Source organism: Danio rerio, chromosome 7, assembly GCF_049306965.1.
Source record: "Danio rerio strain Tuebingen ecotype United States chromosome 7, GRCz12tu, whole genome shotgun sequence".
NCBI lineage: Eukaryota > Metazoa > Chordata > Actinopteri > Cypriniformes > Danionidae > Danio > Danio rerio.
The window spans coordinates 28,883,492-28,902,413 of NC_133182.1; positions in this window are offsets into that span (position 1 = coordinate 28,883,492).

Consider the following 18,922-nt stretch of genomic DNA (forward strand, 5'->3'; position numbering starts at 1 on the left):
ATGTTGTGTTCAAATCTCAGTCTAACCACAGCACAATTTTGTTTTTAAGCAAACAAGAAGCAAACAAGAACCATCGTTTGAGCAGTTTTGGTTTACTTGTTTTTGCAGCAGGGTTTAGATGGCAGGGTTTGAGGAGTGTATTATTTAACTGAATTAACAAAACAATCAAACCAGAATGTATTTCAATTGAGCCAAAAGTGTAAACACTCCATCAAGTAACTTATTAAAGGGCTACCCTAGCTAGCAAGTGAAAATTGGTTGTTTTTGTGTTGTTTAGAACAAATTTGTTCTTTCAGTTTAAAAAGAAATTTTGAAGCAACGTAACAATGATGAGGTCATTATGTAAATTCCAGCGTGGAGATTGGCTGTCCGTACCGGTGAGTATAAAGTGACGTTATTGAGTTTTCAGCACATCTGTTTTTTAATTCATGAGAAAGACTTGGTTCGAACAAATCAGCATGCTCTAATGTAAAGGAGATGAAACTTCATTAATATGAATGATGTTGCTTCGAACGCTCTTTTAACCTTTTATAGTGTTCAGAGAGACACCATGTTGTGTTGGCAACCATAATTCAAACAAGTGGTGGAAGAATTGTTCGATATGGGTCATCATTGAGTTTAAATGTGCCGCAATGAAGGTTTTGTTTCCATTTCCCTGTGATAAAACCACAGCTTGCATGTGGACCAACATGTGTGGATTACAGTGATCTAACGCGTGACAAAAATATGTTTGTACTGAAAATTTTTTACCCAAGAGCCTTTCGAATCTGGAAATAGTGAAATCCAGATTTGCGACTCAACTTCTTTTAAAAAAAGGCACTGTTCCACTTAGTGTTGATTGTCTCTATGAATTTGGTAAGCTTGTGATCAATGTTTGTTGTTTGTTTATTCAGATGGCAAAGTTAGTTAGTATCGTCAACAGTACTCTTTCAATTTTTAAAGACATACCTTTGTCAAAATGATTTGGTTTACAGTAATATCACTACAATATTATGGACTGAAAATCCTTCACTTCCACACAGCTCTCACATCCACTGTAAAGGCTGCTTTCTGAATCATGATCTATCTCCCCTGCGTCTGTGTTTGTGTTGCTGGTGTGAAAATCAGCTGTGGTGCACGTAATGAAACTTCCGTTTTCATGCAAACCCTTCTATTCTTTCGCCACTCGACACTCCCACCTAAACAAAGCTGGACTCACCCACTTTCCTGACTTTTTGCAAACTAAACGTATGCAAACACCCTGTCTTAGCAGGTAGCAGTAAAAGGTCATAAAGGTCATTCCATACCTGAGCTTCTTTTGAAAGAAAATGTTTTAAGTGTGTGTGTGTGTGGGCGGGTGCGTGCGTGCGTGCGTGTGTGTGTGTGTATATATATATATATATATATATATATATATATATATATATATATATATATATATATATATATGTGTGTGTGTGTATATATGTATATATATATATATATATATATATATATATATATATATATATAAAATATGCATACATGTTAGGAACAATGGAGTAAATAAAGTTTTCATTTTGTGAGTGTATTATCCATTTAATGCTTGTGAACCCACCATGAAATTAAAAATGACAATAGTTTTTTTTTTTTTTTAAACGGAGTATAATTATGTGTCCTTGTAATTTAAATGCAAACACACACACACATGTGAGATTACAGCAATTAGCAAACGATGCAATTAATGCTGCATTCATGCCTCATTGTAATTATTGTCATTTCAAGATGACAGCGCGTGATATTCAACTCGGAGGCATTCCTCAAACGCTAAATTATGCTTTACTAAGGCAAATCTGCCAACACTTACACCTGACGCATAAATGATAACGGTCAGATGGTGCAGCGGTCACACGGTAGAGAAAAATTCACATTTACAAGATGTAATTACAAGCCCAATGAGGACGAGAACGCATTTACAAGTTGCAATCTTGTAATTACTATAATTACGACAACGTAATTCCTGGTGGACAAAATAAACATTTTTGTTTTCCTCAATCGGGAAGCTGCTTCATACATCGCAACACCGAAGAAAAGACTTTTATTTGATTTAATTCCACCTTAAAATCACACAGTTGGCTTCACCTTTCTGGAGACTCTCTGTGACAGCTTCATAATAACATCTCTTGAAACCTTTTGAGTATTTGAGCGGTGTCCGCATGATAATTAACTATAATGCGGGTAGTGTTATGCTTCAGTTGCTCTTCTTTCAGACACGCTTCAGCAACCAAAGATGACCCCGGGACAGATATCTCTTTCTTTACATGTCCCTGTCTTTTAAATGGTTTGTAATGGGCTGTATAGCAAGATTAGCTGGTCATTGTAGAGAATACAGATTCACAAGTCTTAACATTACAGCAGTTTTTGTTTTGTTAATAGTTTGATTGCATGGCAGACCCAAAAATAATTATTTTTACAGTATGTTGTTTGCAAATGCAGTTGGAAGTTTAGTGTGCTGGTGCACCGAAGCATGACATTCAGAAAATTAAAGTCTCTAGAGACCTATTATTTTGTGCACTTAAACAGGTATTGCTTAAACTGCGTCAGGTTTGTGTTGAGCTTTGGATATTTGGACTTGTAAGAATTTCCTGGTCCATTATAAACATGATGATGATAGCTGTCCAGTGTCTAAATCTGCCTGTTAAAGGGATAGTTCACCCAAAAATGAAAGTTGTCATCATTTACTATCCTTTCACTTGATCCAAACCTGTTTGAGTTTCTTTCTTCTGTTGAACTCAAAAGAAGCTATTTTAAACCGTTGTCGACCTCATGTGTAGTAAGAGATCGAGATGACATATGATGACGTGTATGGTTGTTGTAGTGCTGTCCCATTTCTTGGAGGTAAAATCTGAAGTTCTTCCACTTCACTCTCTGTTTCAAGGGCCAAAGTGTAGGGGTAAAAATAGAATTGGGATTGGGCTTAAAATCTGTAAACATTGACTTTTATACGATTTATTATTCCAACTATAGAAGTAAAAAATACAGGAGTTAGGCTTTCTTCAAAATATTTTATTTTGTGCTTAACAGAAGAGAAAAACTCAAAGGTTTATAACCACTTGAGGGTGAGTACGCTGTAAAAAAGAAATCCTTTCATATTTTGTGATTCATGCTTTTTCTCTCTATTTATTTAAGCTTTAAGTTGCATTAATGAAACCTCGATCTTTCCTCCAACAACTTTTGATGTTGAAAAGTTTGGAAAAAGTGACATTTATTAATTTGTTAGAAACGGTATTGTCTGTATTGGGGTTGTAAATTGTGACACAAAAGCCTGGTAGTAAACTGCCAGTACATTTCTGTTGTAGACTTAATTCCCTACATTTTCCCTAAGTCTTTTTTTTCTTGTACAATATATCATTTAAAACTACTAAAATGTCAATAAAAGCCATTTTTAAACTGCACATCTAAATTTTCAACATAAAAGTCGGCTGAGCAGAGATAGAGGTCCCATCAATTCACAATGTAGACAAACCCCTATAAATCATGAAATACAGAACCTGTTAATTAACAGATATGATTTACAGACTAAATGTTGAGTAAATTATAACTAACCCCTAAATCAGGGCTGCACGATACTGGAAAAATATGCGATATGTAAAATAGTTGTTGATTGCGATGACGATGTTTCTTATGATATAACATCTCCTTATAAAAATGCTGTTTTATATGTTAAAATAAACAGGTAAAAGATATTTTTCACATCTAATTTAGACTAAATAAATGTGTAAAGGTGGAAACATTTAGTCCCTAAAACACTGAGTGAAAACCTCAGCAGATATTCTGATTCTGATTAGCTGTTGTCATTTTCTTCTCATCTCAACTCCCACCATTAGTGTTTATTTTCAGGTCTGGGTTCACTTTTGGGGTGCTTCAGCCAATAGCGGAACAGCGAATTTAGACAAATAACCGATGCTTAAAATAAATGTAACATCACACATGTCTGCAGTACGGAACTAGTATTAAATAAATAACCCAATAAAGGTTAAAAATAAACCACGAAATAATTAACTCAACTGTTGAGTTATTAAAAAATAACCCAACAAAGCACCAAATATGTTTAACTCAACCATTGAGTTAAATAAATAACTCAACGTTTTTTAGAGTGTAATATTGTAGTGATATTACTGTAAACTTAGTAACTAAATCATTTTGACTAAGATATGTCTTTAAAAACTGAAAGAGTACATTTGACGATACTAATGCATTTAAACTTGCCATCTAAATAAACATAAACAAAGAACACTGATCACTACACTGGAATCGCGTCTAGAAGACGAGTGCTAAATACGGATTTCACTATTTACAGATTAGCAAAGCTCTCTGGTAAAAAAAAAAAAAGAGAGGAGCTGTGCTCCTAACGTGGGGAAATGGAAACCAAACCTTCGTTACGGCACATTTATAAACGCATCACTGATGCATCATGTCTCCAAACAATTCTTCTTCGTCTACTTGTTTGAATTACAATTGGTAACACAATGTAAACAAAGCTGTAGAAGCTGCTTTTACCTGTTACTTTGTTCAGATAGATGCCACGTCTCTCTGAACACAGTAACAGGTAAAAGGAGTCTTCGAAGCTCAATCATGCATATTAATGAAGTTGCTGATTGGTTTGAACCAAGTCTTTCTCATGAATTAATGAACAGATTTGCTGAAAAATCAATGACGTCACTTTCTACTGGCCAGTATAGACAGCCAATCTCCACACTGGAATTCACACAATGACCTCATCACCGTGATGTTGATTCAAAATTTATTTTTAAACAGGAAAAGCAAATTTGCTCTTAACAACAACAACAACAAAAATAACCAATTTAACTTGTAAGTTAAATATTTGTGTCCTAATAGTGTTTTTAGCAACATGGCACATCTCAAAAATGCGTTTTGGTGTTTCATGACCCTTTAAATATGTAGTTTGATTCCAAATTTTCTCTTTTCCTACTTTTCTAAAAGCCTCGATTTGGTATCGGTCTCCATCACCCATGTATGACAGATGCTGACAGAGTCTTTCTGTGCTGCTGAAGGAGAAGACACGAGGTGTTAACTTTTTTTGCTAGCTAATGTAGTGTGTCCTCGCTTCTACCTGCACTTATGGTTAATGTAGCAAGTCATAATCTGAAGCAGGCGAAGACTAAAATAACATCCTTATACTTCTTTCCGGCCCCTTTAACGACCTCCAATTATCCACATCTCCAACTTGGTCTAGAAATCTAAGTGCTTCCGTGCAAGCAAGATTCAATATTGACATCTGGAGACCTCCAGTAGAACGGATCAAATGTGTGCATGCAGTGAGAACAGTATGGTCTTTTATATCTTTACAGCATGAATATCTTTACAGATGAACAAGGCTTCCCAAGTGAATGCCACTCATGCAGTTCTGCTTTGCCACATTGACACTCTGTAAAGGCTGTAGGCTGTGGGGAGAACTGTTGAATGTAATGAGATACTGCATACATGCATAGATCTTCCCACTGCAGTGTAGTATCTGGTCACGATGCATATGCTGGTTATGGATGTATTTCCCAAAATGAAGATCTTCAGTGGAGTACTGCTTTTACCAATGGTGAATACTGATTTTGCATATCTTTTCTAAAGAAAACGAGAGGCATGCACTGCTACTGTACACTGCTGAATTGTCTTGAATAATTGTTAGGGTTTTTATTGACCCACTCAGGGTGTTATTGATCTGGAAATAAAGACAGATTTTTCTCAATTGATTAGGTATTTTTTATAAGCGCAAACCTGTTGTGAGCTTTAGCGCTGTTTTTTGTTGTATTTGTTTATCAGGAAATTTTCACAGTATGTCTGATAATATTATTTCTTCTGGAGAAAGTCTTTTTTGTTTTATTTTGGCTAGAATAAAAGCAGTTTTTATTTTTTATGAACCATTTTAAGGTTAAAATTATTAGCGCCTTTAAGCTGTAGTTTTTTTTTTTTTTTTTTTGATTAATCTACAAAATAAACCATCGTTATACAATAACTTGCCTTATTACCTGCCTAGTTAACCTAGTTAACTAAATCACTTATTAGAAATGAGCTGATATAACTATTATGTTTAGAAATGTTAAACAGATATTGGGGGAAAAAATAAATAAGGGGGCAAATAATTATGACTTCAACTGTATATTGTACAAAATAATTGGTTGAACACAACTGATTTGTGTTGAGACAACATGACTTTACAGTACTTATTAATTTGTACAAATTTAAAGTGGACTGAACATAAAACCATTAAGTTGTCAGAAAAAAACCCTCAAGAATTGTGTTGTTTCCATTTAGATAAGTAGTTTGATCAAACAGAAAATGTCATATTTAGAGTCTATTAACTTTTTTTTTAAAAAAAGGTTTTATATAGGGCTGAGCACAAAAAAAAAACATTGTTTTGATCAATTGTTCACTAAAAAGTAATTTACTTTAAGTAATTTAATGACCAGACTAAACACTACTTAGAATCCCTAAAAAAATCTCAGCATAAACAGTAGAAATTAAACTTAATTCTTTATATTTTAACCAAACATGGCCCTTTAGCATTATTAAAATATAACACCTAAAGAATAATAAAAGTTATATTTATCAAATCAATAAACATTTTAATAATTCCATGTACTGACATAAGTTTCTGACTCAATCCATCCATTTGATAAAAAATGTTCAGTCATCTTGACAAATGTAATCTTCTTTAGTTGAAAAATAGAAATGATTAACCTAACTCTGATCAAACCTAAATTTGGACTCAATGAACATCTAATAGACATCTGACGATAGTCTGAAAATATGCATTTGATCTGAATAGTCTATTTTTTGGACTCTTGTTAGATATGTGTTAGATATTCACTGACAGCCTTAATTAGCTAAAACGTCTAAATGTGCATGTCTTTTAGACCAGTGCTTCTCAACTGGTGGGTCGAGGGAACATTTTCCAGTGGGTCGTAGAGTATGTGGTCAAAAAAACAAGTTAAATATTTTTACTTATTTTCTTAAACCAGACTTTTATTTTGAATTGCATGCTCGACAACCCTACCATTTGACATGTGAAATTTAATTTAATTTTAGAAACAAATATGTCGAAGGGCAAGTACGACACCGAATATGTAAAGTATGGATTAACATTTATTTACGACAAAAAAAAGGCTTAAAGCCTCAGTGTCATATGTAGTGAAGTAATCTCAAAAGAGGACATGAAACCTTCTAAATTAAAACAACATTTAGAAACCAGACAACATGTTTTATTAACAGTTCAGTTTAGTTCATTTTAACTGAACCTTTCCTTACCCTAACCACTGTTTACAGTATATGTCGCTTTTACTTTGTAATATTTGTATAATTCGATACATTTTGTTAAATGACAGCAAGAAAATATTGTTTATTTGTAAGTCTTGGTTATTTTTATTTATCTGTCACTACTTGTTTATGTTAAAAAATAAATACAATTGAATTATAATTCCTAAAATTGTATTATAGTTCCTAAAAATTTGGATCGCGGCTTGATGACCATGTAAAAACGTGGATCCATTGGCCAAACCAGTTGAGAACCCCTCTATTAGACGTCTCTAAAACCCAAAAAATGGATAAACATTCATACCTACCAAATTTCAAGAATAAGTAGTTAGCCAGTGCTAGCAAGCTTTTTTGAGTTTGTAAAACGTCTAATAGGCATCCCAATCTAAATGTTTAGTTAATCAAGGCTAAATTAGAGCTGTCAGTGAACATCTAATATTATTCATTGAAAAATATAGCACGCACACTCTGCTTCTCTGAATTGATTTATTTAGATTAACTCTTGAATTTATTTACAGTATTTAAGGCAAGTATAAGTGTAGTTAATTCACCTAAAACTGAAAAGTAATCCCTTACTTTACTTTTTTCAGCTGAAAGGTTATTCAGTTACAGTAACTATTCATTCTTTTTCCTTCTGCTTAGTCCCTTTATTTATCAGGCTTCGCCACAGTGAAATGAACCTCCAACTATTCAAAAATATGTTTTACGCAGCGGATGCCCTTCCATCTGAAACCCATTACTGGGAAACATCCATACACTTTCACATTAACAAACTACATACAGTATTAGTTATTCAGTACACCTATAGCATATGTCTTTGGACTGGGGGAAAACCATGCGAACACAGGGATAACATGCAAACAAAGCCACTGTGCCACCACAATAATTATTTACTTTGTAATAATTACACCCAATACTGACATAAAAGTGTAACAATCCTTTTAAAAGTAAAACCTTTTTTGCATGCAACCTAGATCAATGCATGTTGAGGTGAAAAGGACCAGTCATTTAAGCTTCTGACAATACAAGCCTTATGATAGTGAAAGTGCAGTACATTCGGATTTGAACATTTGTTTTTATATTTTGATGGCTTAATTTGCACCTAAAGCTGTAATGATCCTCAGATTCCCAATTAGTTCTGGTGGCCTGGGCTCTCCTAACGTGGCATATACTGTTTGCCCTTGCAAAAATAGCACTATGGGTATAACAAATACTGTTTGATGAAAATATCCAGTAGAAAATCCTGCATTTAAAACAAAACCAATCATTTTTATGTTTCTCTGCAACACAAGAAGAAGAATTAAGCAAAGACCCCCCCCCCCCCCCCCCCCAGCTACCTAAGCAAACTGTGAAAGTGACAAATTAGACTGTAAAATGTTATGCCTTTAAGATGCATGCAAATTGACCACCCGCAGAAAGTTTTTAAATGTCACCATTTGTCGTTTTGCTGACAGTTCTTCCACGAGCCGGCGTGATCTCAGCTGAGGCGGCACACCTCTGCTCAAATCCAGATGTTGTCCTAAAGCTGCAGACTCGCTTACACCCATGACTCATTTACGGTATCATTTCAAGTAGGTGTAAGAGTGTTTACATAGTAAAGGTTACACATCAGAGCTGTGAATATATTAAAGCCATCTGTATTTAAAAGCCAGTGAGCATGAGGCGCATTTAAAGAGGCTGGAAAAGAAGTCTCTTTGGAGCACAAGCCAACAATTATTAACTTCAATTAAACTGTCAAATTAGAAAAGAAGAGATGATGTAAATGACCTTGCTGCTGTTATTAACATTTGGTTTAGTGTTGACAGTAATTGAATAGCAATGGTTATATTTATATATATTCACACAGATATGGAGGCAAAATGATGAGCCTTCCCGTAAAACTTGAATGAAGGGAAGATTTATTTTGACACATTTGTCCATTACTTTTTCCCTGATGCGCAATAGTTTTAAGAACACACACTGTAAAAAAAGTCCAGATTTTCACAATATGTTACTGTAATTTTCACAGTAAATTACATTAATATCACTTGACAAGATTTAACTGTAACAATTCACAGTATGTGTTGTATTCATAACTTTATTGTAAAATTAAGGCAGGTTGCATGATTACAGCAAATTACTTATTGTAAAAAGGTCTTTATCTTTTGCATGTTAGTTATAGGAATTCAAACTCTTTTTATTTCATTCAACGTAGACATTTATACAAATGATCTTTTATGGTAGTATTGGCACTTATTTTGATATTTAGAAATAACATGTTATTGCAGCTCCAAAACCAATTTGGTTACATCTTCAAAAATAACTTAAAAGAAAAATCATCCTGTTTTAAAACGACATGAATGTCATAGTAAAATGTCATTTTTGGTTAGTTAATTTAGTTTAGTTTATAAGGGTAACATGGAAATATGAAAACATTTTTAATGAACATAATTTTGTGCTTAGCCACAAACATGATAAACTGGAACAAAAGTAATTAATTCATAAATCCAAACACTGCTTGACAGTAAAATATAGTTAATTCTACAAGATAATACTGTGAAATCACAATAATGGACTCCACTATCTACTGTGAACTTACACCATATGGCTGTAATTTCACAGAAATTCAATGTAACAAAATCCCAGTCAATTACTGTGAACTACCTCACGAAATGTGCTGTGAATTTACATACAGTATTTTACTGTGAACATAATGCAAATATTAGCCAGTAATTAATTTAAGGTATTTTTTTACATTGTGTTTCTAATAACTCATGTTTATCTTTGTCATGATGACAATAAAGAATCTAACTGAGGTTTCTGAGAGTCCTTGTAGCAAACTTCTGTGCGTGTTCCCTCAACAAAGCAACCAATCGTCTTATGTTTTTTTTTTTTTTTTGCTGATATTCACTTATTCTTTGTTTAATTAATTTATTTAATCATATATAAACTATATGATCATTAGTCATTTATTTAATGATCATTATATCATTGGTCACACTTTATTTTGAGGGTCTGTTTGTTGAATTTAAGTTACATTGAATCTACATGCCAACTAATTATCAGTAGACTGCTAGGTTAGGGTTAAGGTTTGTGTAAGTTGGCATGCACTTGTAAAGTTTCTTATAGTCAGTTAAGTGTCTGTTGAAGGAGCAGCACCAACAGATATTAAGCAGACAGTCTACTAACACTCAAATGGACCATCCAAATAAAGTGTTATCCATTTTATTATTCATAAGTTAATGATTTGATTAATATTATTGATTATTATTTGTCATTTGATTGTTTTTATATTTTATTATTACTATTTTCATATAATCATTGCTTCATTATTAGTAATTTTTCCATATTGTTATAATTTTATGACTGTGTGGATTCAAGGGACACTTGTTTTCATAAGTAAGAGAATGTCTCCACTTCAAGGTCTGTATTGTCTGGACAATGTTGTGAAGCAGGCATTTTCAATTGTTGTTGCTTGTGGTATAATAACACTTGTTGGATTTATTCTGGTCAGATGAAGTCTGAACATTAAATCATATGCAACTAAGATTATTCAATAAACTCTGCTCTTTCTTTATCCTCATAACTTTATTTTCTACTTCTGCTCCTCTCTGGCTTTTTCAGTCAACTCCTATATTGATAGGGGACTGTTATTCAGTTAAATACTGGTTAACAGGTTTGGGAATTGGGCGGCTCTGCTGGCTTGTTGTCTGGATACCCAAATCTTTTCTAACTGGATCTGGCGTCCAGGGTTAGATCTTATTCATCTGGCATTAAGGGTGTGATCTAACAACAGTAAATAATATTTCACTAGTTATTTTGCAAGATACTAGTATTTAGCTTAAAGTGCAATGAAAACTAGGTTAATTAGAATTGTTAAGCAAGTTTGGTTAATTAGGCAAGTCATTGTTTTACAGTGGTTGGTTATGTAGCGAAAAAATTACTATGTATTCCAGCCTTACAAAAAGAAAAAAAGGTTTCTTTAGAAGACAAAAAATATTATAGGAAATATTTTTACTGTGTAAAAAAAATGTAACATCTCTTGTGAAATAATATGTAAAAATAATAGAATATCAGGGCTAATCATTTTGCCTTCAACTGTATATTCCAGTATATATTAAATTTTGTTTATATCAAGAATAAACAAAATGTAAGTACTTTTAAACTCCCATTGTTTCCTTGGGTCACCCTTGACCAGTGGTAGCATACTTGTCATATTTGATAGCATAAGTGTGGGTTAAGGTGTGAGGAATGGTCAACAATGTGATTACACGCAATTATAGATAAACTCATATGCAGGTGTTAAATCAACTAGGGCTGAACGATGTTAGAAAAATATGACCTTGTAATATTTTTTTTTTCTCTGTGATATATATTGCAATAGAAATACAATTTCACCAGATGACCTAAGTAGATCTATTTGTCAAGTCATTCATTTAAGCTGATTGGGATGATTTTGCAGAGGAGTGAATTATAAATATATTTTATATAATTTACTATATACAAATAATAAACCAACTACAGTCATAAATAAACACAATGGAGCAATTATTAAAGTGAAATAAACAGTGCTTTATGGTTTTCTGGAGGGAGTCTAACTGTAGTCAGGTACAAAATCTGAATAATCAAACGTAAAGTAAATTTGCATAGTCTTCATCATATAAATAATTCAATAAAATGTTTCTTTATTAAACTTCTTTTTGCACTATCAAATGCTCTCTTCACAGACGCAGGCCTCATAAACACATGCAGATAATATTTCACTCTATTAAGGTTCAATACTGCAGCGTCTCCACAAATCTACATATGTTTTTACCTGTGGTTTCTGGTCATCTATAGGCTCGTCCAGGGATGGGCAAAAATACATTAAAATGTATTTTAAAGTAAAATTCAAAATACCTCAATTTTATGTGTATCAAAATAAACTACTAAATAAAATACTGTATTTTAAAAATACTACAAAATACTTTTACAAGGGAGCATGAAATTTCTTTGCAAACCTTCTATCGTCAGGCTTATTCGATCAATCCTCTTACCATCAAACTGATTTAGTGAAGCAAATGGTTTGACAGCAACAGCATTTCTCAGAGCAACTTTAAGTCAGCTTCTCTGCCGCCTCATTCACCTCTACTGTACTTGAATAGGTATTCATAAACTTTTGTTTCTCTTTGACTTTAGTTTCAATTTTGTACAAATGTCATACATAAAGTCCTGTCTTGAGGATGATATCTGGATGAACAAATCACTGTAAAAAATCACTTTAAAAACCATCTAATGCAGAAAATGAGCGAACATAGTACTATATTTCTTTGTTATGTTTGCTTCCATTGGATGGCCAGTAAAATTGACACCATCTCTTAACATGTCTTATATTTTAAAAGGGTGATATGTGAAAAGGTAATTTTAATTTTCATTCATTTTTTAGCGTAGTCTCTTATTTATGAACAGCAGAATTAACTATTCCAGCATATGTTTTACACAGCCGATGGCCTTCCAGCCGCAACCCAGTACTGGGAAACACCCATACGTACTCATTCACACACACACACACACATACACACACGTACACACACGTACACTATGGCCAATTTAGTTTTTTCAATTGGATTGTGGGAAAAACTGGAGCAACCAGAGGAAACCCACGCCAACACAGGGAGAACATGCAACAGAAATGTCAACTGACCCAGCCAGAACTTGAACCAGCGACCATCTTGCTGTGAGGTGACAGTGCTAACCACTGTGCCTCCATACCACCCTCATTTCATTACATTTTTTTGTTCACATAATTTTTTAAGCTTTCTTTTTCCAATTGGAATCTTCAATACTTAATGTAAAATCATGATTTCTGAAAACTACTAGCATCTCCCGTTTTAGTAAGGATATCTCTAAACAATGAAGTTATCTGCTTTTTCTTCATATATACATCCTGCTGCTGTGTAACGGAAGTCTGGTGTTTTGGCCAGACTGCATTAATTGGAGTATTATTAAATATTTGTGTCTCATTGTGCCACTTTAACATCTTTCCTCTTCATTAACTAGAGCACCTGCAGATCAGGCATTTGAAACAGTCAATGAAGTTTTGTAGGAATCACCACTGTAGACTTTTTTTTATGTTGTTATTTTCTTGGCATCACATCAGCAATCCATCTAAAACTACCATTATTTGTGAAAACAAATTTGAGAAAGCATTAATCTGAGGCCACATTTTTATGAAGTCATCAAGTAGACTTCATACAAAGTGTTTTGCAGTATTTTAAAATAAAATACAAGACACTTGTCAATATGTATTTTGATACAAAATATTCACCTATTTTCATAAATCCCATAAAATACAAATGACAAAAGGCTATTTTGTATTTAAAATGTGTATTTGAAATACATGCATCATAAATACTTCCCATCCCTGATCCCATCTCAATATTGCATATCTTGCGATGTGACAATTGTGGACACACATGGCGATATCGATGCTCAAATGATATATTGTGCAGCCCCGTGTCTTGATAAGTGCACACATGTATTTACACAATATGTACATTGTAACAATAATTAATTTCAGAGTTAGTTAAGCCCACTGAATATATTCATTTTAATCACATCTCATTAAAGAGCACACACTTTACCCCGTTTCAAGATTTAAGTCTTTTGTGTCTCCAGAATGTGTCTGTAAAGTTTCAGCTCACCCATCAGATTATTTATTATACCTTTCAGAATGTTGGATTTTCTAGCTCTGAACACAATGGAGCTGTTTTTGTTGCCTGTGCCTTTAATGCTAGTTCTCCCCGCCCACCGTTCCCATGTACTTGTCAGAGTGTGCCTCAATCTCCACCTCGGCTGTGTCAGATAAACTGCACAGTGACGGACATGAAAGATCTCGTAATGTTTATGAGAAATACTACAGTAAGAACTTTCCCAATGATTATTTGATGTATTTGCTGTGGAGTTAATTTACGTCTTTTAATGAGTCTCACACAGTGTCCTTACAAAGTTCATGCACATACACCGACAAACACACACAGTGTGCATTTAACTTTGCACTGTTTTGCATGGCAAATGTGACAGGATACATAATGAAATCCACTGCTGTATGGATATCCATTATGTTAATGTACAAAATAAAACTGTTTTAGTGTCTTCTTCTTTTATAATTTTTCTGACACGCAGCTGTGGTGATAAGTAAAGCAGAAGTAAATCGCTGTAATTCTATACAAACATGCACTGTTTTAAAAACGGTTTAAACTTGTAAAACTCATTCTTGATTACATTTGATGATGATTGATGATCACAGAGAGCCCAACAGATCTTTTAATACCAGTTGCTTTGCTCATGTCCTGTCTTGTTGATATGATTATACGCGTTACTATGAATACATGTTAATATACAGCTGTCAATCAATTCGGTGGGCTGAGAAACCGCACTACTATTTCATGTTGTGGTCATCCTCAAAATTAAAGGGATTTGGATCCTATTTTAACATCAGGAAATTTAAATAAATAGACTTTTTGTCTTTAAATCACCCTAATATGACTGTGAACACACTTTACCTACACACATTTCTGTCCCAACATTGGATGCTTTTTTACCCTTTTGCTCTCACATTAAAATGAATTCAAAGCTAAAAATATTTCTAATCTGTGTAAGCAATCTTGTTGCTTGTTTTTGGAAATAACAAGACCTTGTTCTCTTTTTAATCTAAGAACTAATTTAGCATGTGCAAAAGATCGACAAAATTAACCCATTGGACAAGAGCTCAGAAAAGCTTAAATTCCATCAGTTTGATTAAAAAGCAGATTAATTTGCCAATTACAAAGAGCCGCACTTAATTACTGATTCTAGGTGAATACAAGCTCAGAGTGCCGCTATTGTTCTAGGATGCTAATGAGAAAAAGCAAATTCAAATAGCTGGACTGCTTACAAGCCAAGAAGATTAGAGTTAGTAATTAAACTCTTGTCCTCCATATTAGGCAGCTCAGTCCAAACAGCTTGTGGAGCGTTTTTGTCCTTCGGAATTGCAATTTTATTTCCATCACTCATTTTATTTTGGGGGGAACGGTGGTATTTTTTCAATGAGTGAAAAATATTTGTCATATCTGTCCCTGTGCTCTGAGAGACAAGCAGAAACAAGTGAACATGGCAGGGTGATCAGCTGGAATCTCCATCACCACTAAAACAGTGAGTGTGCAGAGCCTTCGATGTGCTGTCAGCTTCAAATGACGCACCTGATGCCAACACTGACACACCGGAGGAACACAAAATAAACAGTTGTTTTGCAGACAACAGGACTTTTGTCCCCCATCTCTTATTGTAATCCTCGTCTCTCCCTCAACTATCGCCGAACTGTCTTTCCAAGCGGAGACATTTGACAACAGAGAGACACTTTGTAAAGCTTCCACCGGTGCAGAGTCTATATTTCCTCCATATCTTCCCTCAACACACTGTGAGTTTAGAGATAGTACAGCGGTGCGTCTGCTGGAGAAACAGTGAATTAGATAACAGATGCTCAAGTATCAGTTGCGTGTAAAGTGGAAAGTCCTTGATATTCATCTCACGGTCAGCTGTCATTTCAGGAGGCATGTTTCTGGAGGCAGGACGGTGTGGGAAGAGTTTCCTATAATGGCTGTTGTTCTCAGGTGTCTGTACTGTATCTGTCATTATAGCTACATGAGCAATCATAGGAGATAATGGTCTGGACGCTAATAACCCTTACCTTGTTTACTTGTGTTATCTGGCTGTGTTTGTTCATATGGGATATTCTTCAGTGTGACTTCACTGGTGGTATATGTGTGTGTGTGTGTCACTATTATTAAGACATTCTACACTGCAGTTCAATTTGCTACATGAAACAAGTATCTTTTGTTCAAATATTACTTCAAGTTTTTGTACTTAATGGAAAGTGCTCTGTCAACTTAACTTTCGAATATATAGAGAAGAAGTCAAACAACTGTTAAAGTCAGCATGACTTTGCTAAGAGTAAAAATAATAAACTATTGTTATTTTTAAATGTATCTTTGCACATTAACATTCTTTATCATATACCACAATCTTCCCCCCAACCTTGCAATAACTTTTCTTCACTTTTGGTCACATGGAAGGCATTTTGGACACGTCTATTATTGCTTTAGGGTTGGGCTATTAGTTTGTCTCGTTTCTACCCTGCAACACCCATCTACCAACCAGCCAAAAAAAATCACGCACCACCATACATTGTTTTTTTCTCATTTGAGGAGCATTTGAATTGGATGTATGTCATAATATGGGAAAAAAGGGAGTATTGTGCTGACTTAAAAGGCAAATATATCTTAGCATGAAATGTCAACCCAGGCTCAATCTTGAAACGTACCTCTATATACATTTCTGAAGACCATCAAATACAGGAGATACATTTTATTTTTTATTTTTTATTTTTTTTGTTTTCTTAAATCTACTAGAGGCTGTTTTGTATGCTTTTTGAGATTTCAAATTTTTCTCACAAGTGACATTCACACCTGCTGTTCTCTCGTAAATCCATCAGAGGCTGCTGTTGACTGACTGAATGACTGACTTACTGACCGATCGATTGACTCACCCTCCTCCTTCCCTAAGCCCAACCAATAGTATTTTAAAAAGCAAAGATTGACCTATATCCCACCCTCTTCCCTTAACCCTACCGACAGTTTTAAAAAGCAATTTAGAAAAAGAAAAGCCCTTGTCTGATTTTTAGCACGTTTTACCACATTCTCACCCTGTTATTTACTTATTTTTAATATTATTTTTTTGGCTTCTGTTTTTGTCTTACCTGCCGTTCTTCACCAGACTCGAACCCCGTCATCATGGTCATCTCCTCTCTGCGTCTCAAATCCACTGACATGGTGAGCTAACTGGACAAACTGGTAGCAACCAGAAAGCCGTCCATATTAAGGTGTAATAATTCAAGATCTCCAGACATGTATATAGAGCTACATTTTCAGAATGAGCCTATGTTGTCAAATGTTATTGCAAATGTTTTAACCATTCCACCAAACTGTACAGTTCAGGTCATTTCAATACAGAACAGTTCACTACAGGTCACTACAGGTTTTCACTGCCAACTGTATCCTCACTAGAAAAAGAAAGCTGTTTGAATACTTCACATATTGCATCTTCTGTGCACATAAGTTCTTTCAAAAGTAGAAGCGCCACAAATGAGCACAAACAGACCTCTTACTCTTCCCACACATTTAGCTGTGACTTGAACATCTCCTTAAACAACAATGGAGGACATGCAGTTGTTCTGTCTTTTGCATGTGGGTGTTTTTCACAAAAAGACGCATTTTGTTTAATCATGGTTCGTTTTTGTGCATGCTGTCATTTTATTAAGCTGAGAATACACTGAGCAATGTCCATGCCATTTCAGCAACTCACACTGTACATTTACATTACATGCAATGTAAAGCCAAAGCTCATTGTTATGTACTCCCACTGTATGGTCTGATGTCCAACAGCAACTGCTCACATACACATAAAATCAACATTGTTGCATCCAAAATAGTCTACTACTCAATATGTACTAAATTTGAGTTTGAATTTACTACACAACCATTAGAAAAGTATGTTCTATATAATATGAATAAAGTTCAGACATGCATCCAACTTTTGTCATTATCACGAGACCTACCCACGTCAGTTGTGTAGCTTCACTACCTTTCAGGAATTTTCTCACATGGAGTCCTTCCAGGTTGGACCGAGTTTGGACATGCCTGACCTAATTGTATGAAATAAAATTAAAACTACAACATTTTTTTTTTTTAACTTTTCTAACAAGACTGTACATTTTAAATATATTAAGAGTATACCATACCCTTTTACCTGTTTCTGTGTGTGAAATACACTATATGTCTTTGTCTATTTCTGTTTTTGTGCAGGTGCAATGATGGCAAACACACAATCGATTCAGTTCAACTCAATCAGTTTGTCGCTCTGATTCAACTGTGTGATTCTCTCGTGTGGGTCAACCAAAATTTCTGACATCTCAGGAAAATCATCCAACCATCCAATTGCCGATTAAGAGAGGCCTCTCTGTTCCCTCTGTATTCACACGGCATTACAAATGGCATGACAAAGCTAAAATTCAGCCTGATTCACAGAAGAATTTGCAAATTGGCTCAAAGTCAGACCAAAATCACACAGTATATTCCTGGCTACAGTGTCATGTCTCAGCTGTGTATTTCAAAATAGCACTTTCTGTGTTGTCGTTCTGCTGCTTGTTGCACACACTGGTGACAATTCTCTGTAAACTATTGCATTTATCAGCAAGTATAGCTAAACCCTTTTGGTATCGTACTGTTGTGCTAGGGACTCACGTGAAAGGGTGTCAAAGAAGTCAAAAGGTACAGTTCACTATTTAGGTACCTTTGACAGTGGTATGGAATACCGGACTGTACTGTTCCAAACTCCACCAGATTAAGTTAAAAATTGACAAAAGACCATTATATTACATACAAATTTACATAAATTCCATAAGACATAAACACCTTCAATAAATTGACATACAGTATTAGGCATGGGACGATAGCCGTGGTTTGGAAAGGACAAGGTTTTAAAACCGCTTAAATTTTCTGTTACTCCGTTCCTACGATATATATATGTTGTTTTTTTGTTTAGTTCGTTTATTTACATGTATTTTATGACTTTTATTTAG